This window comes from Cupressus sempervirens, chromosome 6, assembly GCF_028749045.1.
Source record: "Cupressus sempervirens isolate cs-2001-9-10 chromosome 6, ASM2874904v1, whole genome shotgun sequence".
NCBI classification, from domain to species: Eukaryota; Viridiplantae; Streptophyta; class Pinopsida; order Cupressales; family Cupressaceae; genus Cupressus; species Cupressus sempervirens.
In genome coordinates this window covers 142,729,047-142,746,351 of record NC_143123.1, presented here as the reverse complement: position 1 = coordinate 142,746,351, position 17,305 = coordinate 142,729,047, and the positions used below count along the sequence as shown (strand labels likewise).

The 17,305-nt window shown below is 32.2% G+C and overlaps 1 long non-coding RNA gene and 1 pseudogene across 1 annotated transcript; one reads left to right on the top strand and one right to left on the bottom strand.

Moving 5' to 3' along the window:
* The first annotated feature begins 10,287 nt into the window (after nucleotides 1-10,287).
* On the top strand, nucleotides 10,288-12,946 carry LOC149551625 (uncharacterized). The gene is made up of 2 exons (XR_016353321.1): nucleotides 10,288-10,421; nucleotides 12,660-12,946. It is a non-coding gene; the product is annotated as an uncharacterized LOC149551625 (long non-coding RNA).
* On the bottom strand, nucleotides 11,239-12,651 carry LOC149551626 (protein LIKE COV 2 pseudogene; annotated as a pseudogene).
* Nucleotides 12,947-17,305: the final 4,359 nt, after the last annotated feature.

Sequence of the window (17,305 nt, the reverse complement as noted above, 5' to 3'; positions counted from 1 at the left end):
GTAGCCTAAAAATGCAAACTAACATGAAGTCTAATAATGTAAGCTACATGAAAATGCAAAGGTGTACTTGCAACAGAGCAACTGTAACATAGGATTTTGTGTTCATCATTCATTAGAGAATGTAAAAGAACTTATTTCCATCATTGGGCCATTATTAACGGACATCAAAAAATCACACAATCATCACTAGTCACAAGCGCAACTACATGAATAAATGAATGTGATTTATATGGGATTAGAATGTGAAAGATTCTAACATAACCATCAAAGACATAGAGGTCAATATGACTTCAATGTTAGCTTAACCAATTTAGTGTAGCAAAACAATGCTTGTATCAAGGCATAGATATAGAGATGACCATAAGAACGGTTGTGCAAAAGTAGTCAAGGTTGATGCCTCAAATCTCCTTAATGTTTCAAAGGGATAACAAGAGACACTCTAGAGTTTCAAGACCACAACCACAAGTAGAAAAAAATAAAAACATGCCCCATGCCCCAATTCCTTGAGTAGAAAACCTCTCTTTTAATTAAATAATTAATCCACATTTAATTAACTAAGAGAAAAGCCCCTCTTTTAATTTAATTAAATATTTCCTATTTAATTAAAAGAACTTGCTCCCTTTTAGTTAAATAGAATTCCAAAGATGTGTGCTAAAATGTTGACATACTTCTATGAGTCATTATATCCAAGATTGCTCAAGAATGAGGTCTCGATTAGTGGCTCATAGCTCTCTATTCATGGAGTGCAAGGGTTTGTAATGGAGGCCCTCAGTTTGACCTAGTTTGTTCCAATGTAAGTACACCATAAAATGAGAGATTTAAAGATCAAAATATGAATGCAAATGAAGATGCAAACTAATCTAAATGATGACAATGCAAAACAATGCAAGAAAGGAAATCTAATCTATGAAAAAAAATATGACTCTAAGATAATATGAAAATGCAAGGATGGATAATGATGATTGAAGCCATGGATGCATGAGAGAAGAAGACAAGAAGCTAGAAGTTCTCCACAAAAAGTGTTAATGCTCAAACTCCTCCAAAAATTGCTCTCCAAACCTGCAGCATAACAATAGCATAATCATGGATGTCCAAAACGAGGAGAGGGTTCTACCTTATAAAGAAGAATGGATGATTAAGATTAAGAGGCAATAAGATTTAATCAAGGGTGGAGAAAGAATGATCCATGTGAGACAAAATTCCACCAATGTGAAAAAGATGAGAAAAATTAAATGGAATCCCACTTAGAAATATGTGCATTTAAGTGTAGAGAAAAAAAGGATTTATTTAACTTAATTTAATTTATTTTCTTTTTCAAGTGGGATTTTATTTAATTAAAAGGGAGCAAGTTATTTTAATTAAATAAAAAATATTAAATTAAATTAAAAGAGGGATTTTCTCTTAATTAATTAAATGTGGATTAATTATTTAATTAAAAGAGAGCTTTTCTTTTAATTAAATAAGACTTGGGATAAAATGATCAAACCTTAGGATATTTTGAAATAATTGAATTAATTACAATTTGATCAAAGAAATTGATTTAATAAAATATTGCAAACCACTGATTCAGGAAATTTGATAAATTGAATAATGGGGGCCCATAGTCTAGGTGACCATTTTAAGGTGCATACAATGACTAGCAAAGTTAGATAGAGATAGTATACATGTTGGTGATGATGTGTATAACCTCAGAAGTTAGTATGGACTGTTCAAAATAGAGATAATCATGTTTGAAGTGAAATAGGATAACGAAATTGAAAGAAAGGATTATTTTGTTTAAAAGATAATTACTTGTCCAATTAGGGCCAACATCCTAGATGTTTAATCTAAGTTTGAAAAGTGGATTTTGGTCTTAGCTGACCCAGCGGCAATTTGTGTAAAGGCATGGTATTTATGCAAAGGACATCTTGTGGTTAGAAGTGTGATTACAAGTGTTATCTTGTAATTGTGACTGTATACAAAATTTTGTGAAAGTGATATATGAGAAGTTTTATATGAGTTATTTTGTGATTTGAGATCAAGCTAAAGATAAGAGATTAGTGAAGGAAGAAGTTACAATACCTATGTTACAAAATTTTGATTACTTGTTTGAGCAGTGAGCTTTTCTTGTAATTGGAAGTGCATGTTTGGGCAGTGGACTCATCTTGCATTTATTGTACCACAGCTCCTAACAAGGTTGGAATCTCCTAATAGGGGCTCCTTATACTAAATTTTCTCATTGACTCCTAATAGGGTCCATCTTCTAACAAGGAACTTATATATCATTATCTTATGTAGTAGGTATCATCCCCACCAGGGTTTTCCCTTGGCCAAGGTTTCCCTATTTAACAAAATATGGTGTTATGAGCTATCTTTGTGCATTGTTATTCTTACTATTTAGCATTACTTTATTGCTTTGTTATGCATGGTTTAAAGTAAGAAATAATATCTAGTTGGTGACTAAAGTTTGTAGATTACTAATTCACACCCCCCCCCCCTCTCCCCCCCCCCCCCAACAATCCCTATTTCTAACAAAAACTTTACTAGAAAATAAAATACAAAGATATTTCTATAAAGTTATATTTAAAACATTCTTTGCATTCAAATAAAACTAGGAAAGTAGTTGTAATGCTGGTAGGAGACACTTATTGTAGGAACCTTCATCTTAATTTTGTTTGTCTTCTACTACTCTTAATCATGTAAATCTCTAACTACTTCCTATTGGCATAGCCTTGATATCTGCAACTGCTTTCAAAATAATTATTTCTTTCTTGATGGTTGTACAACTTGAGCATCAACTCATCCCTTTTTTCAATGTCGACCTATGCCTTGTTCTATTGATGCATTTTAATATTGAAAAGGAAACCCCTCTTATTCTTGTAATCCTAGAAACTAGCCTTTATGATCCTACAATGACTTTCTTCATTGCATGATCAAGGGTTACTTTTGAGTGTTCTATGATCGTATGAGCACAAATAACAAACCCTTTGTCCTATCTTTAGAAGCCTTAACCTTTACCTTTATGATCTTACTCTGACTATAGCCTTTCTCTATCGTAGCATCAAAAGCCTCATAATCTACTCCTATGATCTCTCAAGCCTTCATATGATCACAACTCTCATTTCCTTAAGTGTATGATTATATGAATTCATTGGATTGCTTGCCACATGTTGCCTTCTAATTTTTTTGATCTAGCACCTTTGCTCTATCATCTTGTCTTCACCACATATCAACTTCTCATGCTCTCATGACCTTAACCCTTAACCATTCACAAACCTTAACAACCATGTGTGAAACCTCCTTTTGCATCATTGCACCTAATTATCCTGGCCCTAGGTTAAGTGATTCAACCATGTGATTCCTTACTTTCACACTATTTGAGTTGTATTATCTAAATATACATTAGATGCGACAACCATGTGAACAAATTTTTTTATGAGCTACTAACCACTTTCACCCAGTCATGGTTATCTCAAACCTTTTAGCCCTTAAGGTTCCAATCGTGTGAACACCACCAATCATCCCTTCACAACTATTATCCTTAAACTGATGGTCAACCTTGCAACCATGCAAAAAGGATTATCCTCAACTTTTCATGGCTTTTCCACTTTGCAACTTAAAAACTAGGTTTCACAACCTCGCAACTCTATCTTCAAGGTTTATCTGGCTACCTTTTGATGGAGGGATAACTATTTAAGCTCAAATTCTTTTATCAACAAGACAACTCCTTCAAAATTGAAAACACAAGTTACTCTTAACCACTAATGATATTATGATAGCCTAGACTTTGACTATCAGATACTCATCGCAACCTCACAACTTGAATTCTTAATCCATTGCTTAACACGACGAAAGCGTAATTACATGTTTTTGCCACTTCACAACGTTAACCATAGTTAAGTAATAAATCTATGTCACCTTTAAATACTTGTGACCTGGTGATAACTATAAAAAGCTTAACTATTATTGCCACCTTTATTCTAGGCCCACTGATACATGTGTCATTACCTAACTTTCTCGCTTTAGCTAAAGTTTTATCATCTTCAAAATCTGAGGAAGTGACGATCATCAATCATCATTTGATCAACAATATTGATTGAACCTAGCTATTACTACATTACTTCAAAAATATTGGGTCCACCGATCCAACTCAATATCCACTTTGGTTTATACACTGCACCATTGACAAATCAGGACAAAACATCTAGCACATTATCCAACTCAGTAGCATCTGGAAATTCATGAAATGGATGACCCCACCATGTTCACATGGTAGCTTCTCACTTTCCCATTTTCATTAAACTTTGGTCATTTTCAAAATCTAGGGAAGTAATGATCATTGATCAAACAAGATTAGATGATTCTACAAAACTAACCCTCCTCTATCCTAGTTAGCATCTTTATCTAATCGAAGCACGAGAATCTTTCACTTTCTCTAATAGTTTCCTTTTTCATCCCACTTACCGAATCTAGTCTCACTTTGTCCACATAGTAGCTGCTCACTTCCCCACTTTCATTAAACTCAACACATATTCAGAATGTGGGGATGTGATAAGCATTGGTCTTCCTTTGATCGATGATTAGGAACTTGCACGATGTTCACTACTTTAAAACTAAGGAAAAGGGGGCCCACTAGAATAGGTATCACAAGGTTGTATCCCCACTTTGTTTAAACTTTGCACAACTTCATAATGTGGGGATACACTAATCATTGATCCTAGCATGATCAACAGTTAATACGATAAACCGTCCAAGGGTTAGGGATTTCAAAAGAACATTACGTAGGTTGACCTAGAGCAAACCTAGGGTTAAAAAGGAAATACACGCAAGGTTAAAGGATTTTTATGAAAATATTAAAAAATACATGCAAATCATGTAATAAAGGGTTTTTCAAAAGTATTTAGTTATGAAAATATTAAAAGAATGTGTACAAACCATGCAATAAAGGGTTTTTCAAAACTATTTAGTGCTTTATAAAGTCATCTCGTGCATTTTTAAAAATGTGAATAATGCAAACCCATTTTCAAGAACGTGGGACACAAAGGACATTATGGCAACGATAATTAGGGATTTTTATGAGGAATAACAAATTTTCAAAAACCCTAAACATCGAAAATACTTTCTTCCTAATTTTCACAAGGTATTTCAAATTTTTTTGGTTGGGTGAAAAATTAGGCCAACAGTGCGTACCATCCCCACTGGGGTTTTCCCTTGGCCAGGATTTCCCTAGTTAATAGAATATGGTCTTATGAGTTTCTTTATTTCATGGTTGTGTTTACTATTCAACACAATTAGCTTACTTTCATATGCAAGTTATAATTTTTTTAAAGATATTCGGTTTTGGGAAAAATTTTGTAAAATAATTATTCACCCCCCTCTTAATGTTTCTTATTTCTAATGGATAGATCCTAGCTGAAGATTAACACCATGAATATAGGGGCTTTAAAGAGGGTCTATTAGGTGTAACCACAATTCCACCTAGGGGAACAAACAGAAAAGTAAATAAAGAAGGTGCAACGAGATTTATGATCTTGCATTAAATAGGTATTAAACCTTCATTAAATTGGAGTGCATCCCATTTAAGACAGAACAATTATATACTATAGTATAACCCTGGTTTGATATATAAATTGTGTGCATAATCTCAATCTACCCATTTTATATCATATTTTCATGTATATTGTGCTTATATAACATACTTCAACTCTTTTTTGATGCAATTTGAATTGTTTATTCTATCAGCACCTCCCCTTCCCCCTCCTTTAATGATATAAATATATATATACATACTCTTCCAAAACCAAGAAATCCTAACTATGGTGATGTTTTTCATCTGTATTCATCTTTTATTTGTGCCTCTCCACACATCCCATTTTCTTGTCCAATTTTCCTATCTCTATAACAACCATATAAGAAGAAAACACAATAATTGCAATAAGGGTAATTCATAACTTCCTCCTAGATTTAGGTTCCATCCCACAAATGAAGGGCTCATTACACATTATCTAATGAGAAAGGTTTTAGATAGCAATTCCATATGAAGGGTCATTATTGAAGTGGACATCAACAAGTGTGTGCCTTGGGACCTCCCTATTATGTTCAATTCCCTCTTATTGTTCACTATGTGTATAATCCAACACACATACATTTGATCTCAAATAATGATATTTGCATACTAAATGCTAAGTGTGTTTATTGAGTACTCCAATATATTTCATTTCATACCTTCATTTGTACACAATGTCTTTCTAGTTTCTTTATACTAACAGGCACTTTTCATTTTATATGATCATCTAAAAATTGTGTCAATCTAGACTCTCAAATGTTTCCTTCATTTTATCATCTCACAAATTCTAAATGATTATTATTATAGAGAAGTAGTTCCAAATGTTAAGAATAATGATCATTCGGGCCTATTAAGTTGAAATGCTAAATGATGATTATTGTAGAGGATTAGTTCCAAATGTTGATGGAAGATATTGAAGAGTGGCATTGGGGACTTCCTCTGAGGACCTTTGACTAGTTTTGACTCATGGACTTGACTCTTCATCCACGTGACCTTATTGGTTCCAAATGAAAATACATCAAACAACTCATTTGGTTCTTCTTATGTTTCTAGAAATATAATAATGTCATTCACATATATGTTTGTGTGGTTATAGGTTTTTGTCTATAACATAGTTTATCAAAGATTATGTTGAGATTATGTGTGTTTCACACATTCCATAATATTGTTTATTTTGTATCATTTTATTTTATTATGTAATGTTGCACCTAGATGAACATGCAATGTGTTTAGATTCCCATGGGATATACTTGATGAGTTGTATTGTAACATTGTGATAATATTTGATGTAATTATTTAATATTGGGGAAAGAATTAAATGTCCAATATTAAATGTGGGTTCAATGGGTTAGGTAGCACATGGTTTATGTAATACCAATTAGTGGTTTTGTGGGACTTAGAAAAAGGAAAAAAAGAAAGTCAAGCAAGACAAGGCTTCACAAATTAGCCAAGGGAGCATTTTTTAAAGTTGGAAGCATGGCATGGGATGTTTGGATTCACGCTTGTTCACATGGATTGCTTGGTTGTGGATATGGCTTTGAAGGCTTCCATGGTTGTATTGCAATGGTGATTTTGATGAATAATACATAGTGATGGATGCTTTTGGAGGCTGGGTTTTCCCTCAATGAGGAGGATATATCTTGTGTCACATTTTTGTGGGTATGTCATCTATTCTCTTGCATGGGGATTTCGATTACATATTTATTTAAGATCTATTATGGGTTATGTGGAAATAGTTATATTTTTCTAGAAATTTTCCTTACACGTTAATGATATAAGATTTATTAATTCAAAATGTAAATAATTTTGATGTTATTTCCAGATTAGATTATGTCTTAATATTTTAATCCAAGTTTCAAATCATATTAACAATGATATATTATCATAATGATACATGATGGAGAGTGATAAAAAAAATTAACAAAGAAGCTAAGACATGCTCTAATCTAGAAGAAACATTAATCGAGCCCTTAACTTGTTTTAATAAATCCTGAGTCAAGCGTATGTATTTAAGTGTGTGGAATCTTTTATATTTAAGTAGACCAAGGAAACTTTCTTCTTCGAGTTTCTCTTAATAGGGATAAGATTCAAGTGTAGCCAACTATCTAGATCATTTATATATACTCTTTTTGACCCCTTTTACAAATCAATAGGTCTCGGTATTGGTCCAAACCATCTATGTCATACACTATATTACTAAGGCTAGATTAATATTGCAATCAATATTTCTATGAAGCAACAACTTTATTGTTATTCTGATTACAATACTATATCTCCAATCATTACTCTTTTCAAACTTCGACATTGTCCTTTTTAGAAATATAGTTTGAAAAGATTGTGGTGTGAATTTTGAAAAAATTTAGAGATATTTAAGATTTAGTTGTGTCTAGATCTACTTTTTATTGTTTGAAATATTTTAGATAGATTTAAGATTTAAGATTTATCTAAGAGTAGGTCATGAACATCCATCAATGCATAATAAAAAATACTATTATTGTCAAATAGTTTGTATCGTTAGAAATGCATTGGTAGATGCATATGCAAAATATAGAAGAATAGACAAGGCACATTATTCTTTCATAAAATGCTTTAAATATATGTCATCTCATGGAAATCCATGATTGTGGGATACACAATAAATGAATATATTAAACAAAGGCTGTTTGAGCTTGTCAATAAATGAAACTATGCATTATTAGATGCACAACCCCATATTTGATAGGATTATAATCATTGGAGAGAAAGATTTCCACCATTGACCACTCTACATAGTTCCATTTGTGTACAAGTTTGAACAACCTATATTTAATATATCCATTTACCACATATCCCAAAGGCATAACCTCCCTATCATAGAACTAGTGTATTGTGCAAATGGGCTAGGGGGTGTGTTTATGTTGTAACTTAGTATTGGAGAGGAAGACTTTCATCATTTGATAGGAAACAAACACAATATAACTTATTAATGATCATTGTAAAAGCATTCTGCAATATTGGATATCAATGACTCATTTAACAATAAAAATTAGTATTGGGTTATTATTTCACATAATGGTTTAAAGAGATGTAATCTCATGGAAATCCATGATTGTGGAATATGTAGTAAATGGTATAGATTGTTCAAACTTGTATTCAGATGGAATTGGTGATGGTAGATATCAGGAAACATTTCACAACTTTTGTAGCATACTTCTTACCTCTACTAAAATGGGAGCTTGGGAAATCGTATGGGCATCAAGAAAAGCATAGTGGTTAGTGGTGGAATTCTTCCTCTCCAACCAACATTATCCTAATATTCCTAACTACTACCATCACCAATTCCATTTTTTTACAAGTTTGAACATAATGGTGGACACCAAGAAGTTATATTTTGTTTATTTCCTATCAAATGGTGGAAGAAAGGAATTATGCTTTAGTTCATTGTTAAGTATCAAAATCTGCACCCATTATTGAACTAAAAGAGTTCATCAATCCTAACTTAACATGGGAATCACTTCACTATGAGGGACATGCAAATAAAGTGAAACCTTCGAGTTCTAGACCAGCTCCTATTCAATATTTCAGTGAAATCTCTACGAACTCAATTTAAACTTGCAGGGAAGAAGAGAGAAATTTTTGAAAGTAAACCTAAAACCTATAGCCTAAATTAAGAGAAAGGTGATACACCAAAAGTGATGATGGAAATTCAAATACACTTGATGGAAAGGATTACTCAGCTATTTGAAGTGCAAGCAAAACATAACTTCCTATAAAGATTTTCATAAGTGATTTATAACAAGGTTTTAAGAAATGAACTAATAAAAGGAGGAACATAGACACCTCTCTTTAACCAATTTCACTTTCAAAAGCACAAATTATAACTTGCAAATAAACTTACTCTCCTACAATTAGGTGTTGGAATGAGACAAAATGGCAAGGAATAATGAAATTTCACAAGTTATTCTATCAAATCACTAGAAATACACACACAAAAATGTAGGAAGAAAGAAGGGCTAACATTTAACACAAAATAGCATAATCACCCTTGCTGTCACCTATATTGAACTTCCAAACTGAATTACAAAATTTTGTAAAACAAAGTTAAGGACTCATAAAATAGTCACATGAACTTCTCTGCATAATCAGAACCCCCTAAAAATGAGTTGCAAAACTCATTAAGTACAAACCCAACCCTTGGGTCGAATGCAAACAAAAAGCCTCAAAATCAGGGCTCAGAAACTTCCAAAAATGAAGTTTCATAACTCCTAAGACTTTACTAACCCATAAAGAACCCAATGAGTCACTCAAAACTACCCCAAAATTGCTCTAACAGGTCATAAAGACACTTAAACTACCAAGGTGAAGTCAAATTTGACCTCAAAAGCCCTATATTCCCTCTAGATGTTCCCAACTAATTTCTCACTTAAAAGACCATGACATAGAAACAATGACTCAGCTTTCTTTTGCATTTAAAATATAAAGAAAAATATTAAATGACTTATAACGATATCATTTAAATATGTTTCTCTTTATAAAAATTTAAGATTTATGCAAAATAAAAAAACAAATGAAACCCTTAAATATCCTAAGGCATGAATATACTAATAACCCCACCCCTTCTCACAATGCAAATATTTTTATAGGATAAAAATCCCATAATAATGCCCATGGACTCCAAAAATTATAAAAAAGGAAATAGGGTACAAAAAATGTTGTTGAATACCCTAAAAATTTTCATTTCTTACATTTTCATATGAAGAAAATGAGGGTTTTGATTCTTTTTCACCGCCACTATGAATAAATTTACTAGTTTTGCCATGAAATATCTCTGTTGGAGCTTCTACTCAAGGATTTCTTCGATTTTTGGAGTTGGCCACCATTAATGAGCTTGTTAAAGGTATGATTTACTAGTTTACATATACCATTTTCCTTTCGTTGTCATAAAATATATGTTGAGGTTGTTTATTGTCTCTCTCTGGCATTTAAATGTTCTATATTTGATGTTGTCATTGTCAAAGCTAAAGCTTTGAATTTCTCTTGGGATTTCATGCCTATTCTTATGCTTGAACATTTAATAGTATCACGAACACTTGATTTTTTCTCTTGGCCTTTTCCATTCACCTAGGAGGGTTTCATTCTTTGGATTTGAGCCATCATGAATATTTTTTGGAGCTTTGAATTTGGTTTGGATCTGAGCCATCATGAATATTTTTTGGAGCTTTGAATTTGGTTTTCTCTGGCAAATTTTAACTGGGTTTCATCGTCGTTGTTCAAGATGCAAGGCTTTTTCAACAAACTCCACCTATCAAACTTTGCATCTTGTATATTTCATTCACCATTATTTTGTTTTTCTCCTAGCTTTGAATATTTATTTCAAGCTGATGGTTGCATGCTCATTTTTTTACGAATTGGAAGCTCTTTACTCTCAAGTAGAAAATCGAACATGAATTGTGACACACTCTGAAAAATTGTTTGATTTAATCTATCACAGACTGAAATTGAAGAATCTCTAGATTTATCCAAGTTTGAGACCCTACCATTGACTTGACTTAATGTTACATTCTTTACGCTACAATAGATACAGATCTGACCAATTCAATGTTTAGTCTACTAAAATACAAAGAACATGAGCTTTACATGAACGGAAGCTCTGTGTAACTAGGTGCATTTACATGAAAATGAATGGTTAACCACAATTGTACAAATATGAATCTTCAACCTCTATTTATCCTGATTCTCTCTGTTGGTAGTGTTCTTTTTGAAGGAGAGATCACTTGTGGCATTTTCATACCCTCAAATACAAAAATCTCTATGCATTCACAAACAGAAAAATTTGGTCGAATGATATCTTTAGAGTTTATAAGAAAGATGTCACCAATATATAAATGATTTGTAGGAACATAGACACTGCATAGTTCTTCATCTCCAAAGTCAGCCTGCAGAATCAACGATGATGTGATAAAACCACATGCATATTCACCTATTCATGGGTGGCATATAATAGCAACCTCTCTGAATGCCCTTGTATTTTGATCTAGAGAAATGGCACCACTTATTTGCTTTGATGCTAAGTAAATATGCCTCATAAGAGGCACCTTCTTTTGAAACCATTCTCCAACCCAGAGAATAGAGGCACCCATCTAAGAAGATACAAAAAAACCAACCAAGAATATGAAGATCAATGAGGTAAGGAATCCAAGACCAAATATGTTTAGTCCCAATCTCACATATATTGATTTAAAGAAACCATCGATAAATTGAATATCCTGAAAATTATTGGTTAAAGTTGTTTGAAATCTTTCTATTAGATCCAGCCTTTTATCCTTTAAAGTTTTCCTATATTTTTAGTTATGTCTTTGAGAATCAAACTGTTTATTGGATTCTCCTGCAAAGAGATAAATTGCTTTGTATTTTCATACTATGCAGTTAATGGGAAAAAGACCTCAAAGAAATGCTCCTTAAGGAAGTCGATGCTGCTCAACCCTGTCACTTCCCCAAACTTCTTAATTAGTCCACAATTTTCACCATCAAGAGTGCATATGAAGCAAACTCATCCCTCGAAAGCTAAAGAGGTACAATATGTAAGGCCCTTGAGGCAATTTTCCTTTATTGTTGAATCCATTGCTCTAAGTTCTTGTGCCAATTGGTGCAACTCTTCATCCTTCACTTTGAGAGTTTCCTTTGTTACTATCATATCATCATTGTTTGATTGATTTGTGACAACACCCAATGTTGCTTGCATAAAAATTTTCCTAGTTGTTGAATTAACAGTAGCAATAACAGTTGTTGCAATTCCAAATTGGAAGTCCCATTTTTACTCAAAGAGTTCACAACATCCCTTTGTGCCATCAAAACCGATTGCGATGACCTACTACTATTATCTTTTTCTTCTCTATTTTTAAAAATGTATCTGCATCTTGAGGTTCAAGCACAGGCTTATGACACACATAAGTAACTTTTATTTCTATTTCTTTGAAAGGCTTATTGCACAATATCTTTCAGCATTGCATTAAATATAGCTTACTTTTTTTTGTAATGAAATACATTAACAGATAGAGTATGTGTAGTAGTAGAGACATCCAATCATTGCTTAGATCCTTCAGCATCTAATACCATTTCTCTTTCATTTTTGTAGCTACTGAAGAATGCAAAGCTTGGAGCTAGACAACAAACACACCAGGGATTCTATAACCAGTCAAAGCAAAAGGCAATGACTGGTTATCTCTAACCTCATTTCTTTCTTTCAAACATATTTATCTATTTTTATATTCTTTTATGAAAGGAAAATTAGTAAAGTAAGTTATACTCATAGCTTGTGTGAGATCTTTTCCTTTCAGCACATCAATTCATTTCATTTTTTTGTAAACATCAGTTATATATTTGAAAATGAATAATACAAGGACATTTCTATTTTTTGTGAAATGAATGGCATTTATGTACTTTCCTTATATGAATACTTAAATTGTACACATGTGCAAAATTTTAGTAACATTCATATGTTAAACTAGAGAATAGTTCATAATAATCTAAATTATACATTAGGTTAAACTTGTATTAGTTCATAACAAAATTGGGTTGAATTTGTATAATTAGAATAGTTCATAATGGTTTTTACTCTTTTATGTTTTTACTGGAAGATTGCTCTTAAAGATATCAGAAATATGTATTTCTTGTAGCATTCAGAATTTGAACATCAAGGGTATCATGGAATATTGGTATGTTTCCTTGACCTTTTTTATTATTGATCTTCACTTTTAGAGGTTAAAACTTAGTCTATCTAATTATGGATTGCATATACATTTAAGACCTTAAGATGATGTTCTATCCTTATATTTTTCTTTTTTAGATCAATTCACTCACTATTTACAATTTATAAACATTTTTGTATAAGGTTTTTCTTTCAAGGTGATTATATCTATGAGTGTTCTAATTTAAAAATGTTTGTATTTGAAGCACACTTTATTTGTCCTCTAAAATAGAATTTTGTTTCTTTGTTGTTGATTGTCTACACAAGGCTCCATTAGGAACAAATGATGAAGGAAAACCAAAATATGTTATTCATCTGTAAGTCTAATGATTTTTGTCTTCAACTATTTAGCCAATGATATTGTCGATGCATGAAGTTAACGAAATGTAGTTGTTCTTATAAAATCATCTTACATATACTTGACATAGTGTTGGAGATGAAATTATTGTATGACATGTCAAGTAATTATATGCTAGATGTATTATAAAGGATCTAATTGAACACATTATATTTAGTAGATTATTTGAAACAAGGACTCAAGATTGAACAAAACAAATCAGTTGGAGATTGAGCCAATAAAGTGTAGGAGAAATTGTGCTAGAAGAGAATAAAAATCACTACTTAGTATGACTAGTGCATGACCATCATCTTTTTTAACTCTTTTTGGCACAATTATTCTTGCATTTTATGATTTTTGGTGACAAGAATTTTCCAAACTAAAGAAGTAGCTAATCTAGAATCGATTGTAATTGGTTGAGGTATGCTTAAATACTTTATTTCACATGTTAATCCTTTTTCTATTTAATTTAGTATTGAATTGTTCAAAAATCATTAGTTCAAGTTAGTATTGAACCCTTAACGTGTTTATCTCAATATTTCCCATTGAGTTGCAATATGGTGATAATTTTCTTATAACTTCTTACCCTACTTTATCTCATCATCACTCTATTCAAACAAAGCTTGTTTTCTAGCAGAGGTATGTATTATGTGGACCGTATTATGGGTGCTATGTAACTATAATTGTTAAGAATGCTAATTTCAAATGTTTATTATGTCAATCTCCTAGTTTTAGGAAATGTAGGAGGTGTGCCTAGTTCAATAAAAAAAATCAATGGTGGTCTTACACAAGTGACTTTTTCCACTATGAAAAACATACACACACGTGGTACTTTTGAGGAAGCAAGTCAAGGACAATGGAAACCTCAATCCATAAGCATGGACAAAATGTAGAGCTAAAAAACATAATTTTCAACACATGTTTGCATGTATGTTAGAGATGTCTATAGGTATTTTAAGTTATAGATTGTAGAGGATGTCAGAACTATTACTCTTATAGGCGAGGGACACCCTCAACAAGAAATAAAATTGAAACACCTAAAAGTCTAAAATACTTCTAATCAAAATAACTATTAACTCTCCTATTAGATCTTCATCAATGAGTTTTAGCCACCAAAAAATTTTTTAGTCTCCTCAACATATACAACCTTCATCTATGAATGGGAGTTGATCAAAGAAGGTATATGAATAGGTGATGAGCATGCAAAATTTTCCTAAGCATTGTTGGGAGTTTGACCTATCCACAAATGTACTTGTGATATAAAAATCTTACAAAATCATCACTACTACATTCTAGGTTGGGTCAAGATCCTAATAGTTCTTAAGAAAATCTGTGTGCTTGTTACCAATGCATATATCTTCTCTAAGAAACTTATATGCATAGGTAAAGACTATATATGTTGAGTAAATTAATAAAGTTATTGGTGGTCATAGATCATTGGTGGAGATTTAATAGGGGAGTTCTTAGCTATTTTAATTAGAAGACTTCTAGTCTTTTAGTTGTTTTGACTTTCTTGCTTGTTGAGGGCATCCCTCTCCTATAGTAATCATAATTATGATGTCCACGATGACCTATAACCTAAAAAAACTATATACCTCTAATAGAAATGTACAAATGTGTTGGAAATCATGTTTTTTCAACTCATCTTGATGTCCATGCATATGGATCCTAGTTTTATTGTCCCTGACTTGCTTCCTCAAAAGTATCATTCCTGGGTCATTAAAGTTATGACAAATGGTGTAGAATTTATGATGGAAATTTTGATGAGGATGTCATACTCTTGACAAATATTTCAACATGTATCTTACAATGATGATGCCATACCTCTGACAACACCATTATCAGTCATATTTCTCTCAAGTTGCTCTTGTAGCTTTAACTTCCCCATATTCTATTAATAGAAGAGGGTGTTTTTCATCTGACAACTAGTCATTTCTAACAACTACCCTTGCATCATAAAACTGATGTTTTTAGTTCCCATTGAAATTTTTGATGTCACTTTACTAATGTCAATTTTCATCATAAATGGGTCCCAAATGTATTAGTGTGTAAATTTGTCAGACTTATTTCTCCAAGGGCCTAAGCTCTATTACCAACTGTTGGTCCCAACCAATATTAAGAGGGTGGGGTGAATCAATATTGACTCTAAAACTAGTTGCTCTTCTAGTCATGCTAAACAAATTGAATACTAACCACTTCATAGCTAAAACCAAGATAGATGTGGTAAAAAAAGAAAATTCACACACAAAATAATTAATCAACATGAATCAATGATTTATACATAGAAAACCACAATTAGAGGATGAAAACTATATTGGGGATAACATAGTTTCTTGCCCTTATAATGCATGTAAAGGGTTTCTGTGCTAAGAGCTAAAGTTGTTTCTTCTGGAAACACATCTAGTTAGGAATGTATATAACTTGTCAAGGTTATACAAGCTTGTGAAAACTACATTGGTTAAGGATTTACAAAGCTCCTTCTAAGAGACACCTTGTCAAAATATTTAAAATAAGCTTATAAATAAAGCTTTCTCAATTAAGAGCTACAACTAGATTCAATGGTAAGAAAGTATTCTAATGTATAGATCTAAATATAGTATTGTCTTTCCTTGTAGATATTTGTTTTGTATCCTCAAAGATGCATTGATCTCCTTGTTAACTTAGTGACTTATATAGTTTCTATTAGCATGAATATTGATGATATTTCTTTAGGGGAGTATACTAAGAAATAGAGAGTATTGACATGTTGTGTCCATGACTGTGTTTGTCATTGATGTTAACATAACATTGTTTATGTAAAGACTAGCATAAAAGAAAATAGAGAACATGGTCGTACAAACTATGTATTTATGATCAAGTTAAGGACATGTTCTACATTGTATCTTGATGATGTGGATAAGTTTTCATATAGAGCATTAAAGACTAGCAAAAGATATGTTTTATTTATAGAAGATAATAAGTAGACAGGGTACCTAATAAGTGGTTTCTGATGATTGATTTGTATCTCTTAACTGAGATAGAATTGTGATGAGTTCAATTATATAATGGCAACAGATAGTCTAATGATGACATCAATAAGTGTGCAAGGTTTGAGGTTGCACATGTAGAAAGTTGTAAAGACTATGAGCTGACAATGATATGTAATTGCGAAAAGATGTAAATTTTTGTAATATCTTAATGAGGTCCTATTATAATTAATTGGGAAAGCCTCAAGGAAAACTCAAGGAATTATTTTGAGGATATGGTATAAAGGAAAGCTATTTTCCTTGTATATGATGTAATTTTGATTGGTGTATGTACTGCAAATTGTGCAAGTGATATGTAAAGTTGATAAATGCATGTAGGCAATCCAAGGGATTATTTGGATGTGAGATTGGTGATCTGATATTGGGATCGGAAGTTGATAAGTTTGTTCAAGAGGATAGAGGAGCTAAAGTTATTCCATTTCTATTATTCTACAAGGAATAATATAAAGAACAATTGGATAGTGAGTTTGTTGGTCTTTTCCCTAAGTTATTTGGATAGTGAGTTCATTTTCCTTCTACAACTCCTAACAGGGTTAGAATCTCCTAACAGGGATTCAAAGTCTCCTATCAGGGACTGATATGTACTGAATGCATTGCATTGGCTTCTAATAGAGTCCATCCTCTTACAAGGAACATTTATATTAGTACATCATTTTTTGGGTACCATCCCC